This window comes from Penaeus monodon, chromosome 33 (genome assembly GCF_015228065.2).
Source record: "Penaeus monodon isolate SGIC_2016 chromosome 33, NSTDA_Pmon_1, whole genome shotgun sequence".
Lineage (NCBI taxonomy): Eukaryota > Metazoa > Arthropoda > Malacostraca > Decapoda > Penaeidae > Penaeus > Penaeus monodon.
In genome coordinates this window covers 36,086,254-36,086,681 of record NC_051418.1, presented here as the reverse complement: position 1 = coordinate 36,086,681, position 428 = coordinate 36,086,254, and the positions used below count along the sequence as shown (strand labels likewise).

General features: G+C 32.9%; 1 protein-coding gene across 2 annotated transcripts in view; it reads right to left on the bottom strand.

Moving 5' to 3' along the window:
- LOC119594446 overlaps positions 1–428 on the bottom strand; it is a 56,086-nt gene that overhangs the window by 31,125 nt on the left and 24,533 nt on the right. The window lies entirely within an intron of this gene.

Below are 428 nucleotides of genomic sequence, written 5' to 3'. Positions count from 1 at the left end.
CAACTAGCACTCGTAACTATGGTCCTTAAAGGTAATGTTTTTCCCAATACTTCCTCCTTCCTCTTTCTTATGATGTATATTGTACGAAAAGTGGTTATCGACCACTTTTCGTTAGGTGAATGCTCGCTTTATGTGACCAACTTGGAGATACAAAACTTTTCCATGCATGCAATATTTCAGAATTGCTTTTCCTATCATATTTTTGCATTGTGATGAAATGCGTTTTATGAGCATTCTTGGTTCATTTTCGTACTTTTTTGCAGTGATCGCGCAAGATTTATAAGGTTATAGAAATTTCTTAGTAGATGGACATGTATAATAATGCGGATGTTTTTCAGACTTGCTTTTTAACTATATTGTGTAGTAAGAGTCACATTGTATATCTAATAATGTATAACTTTGATTTTGGACTTTTTGGTTAGCATATT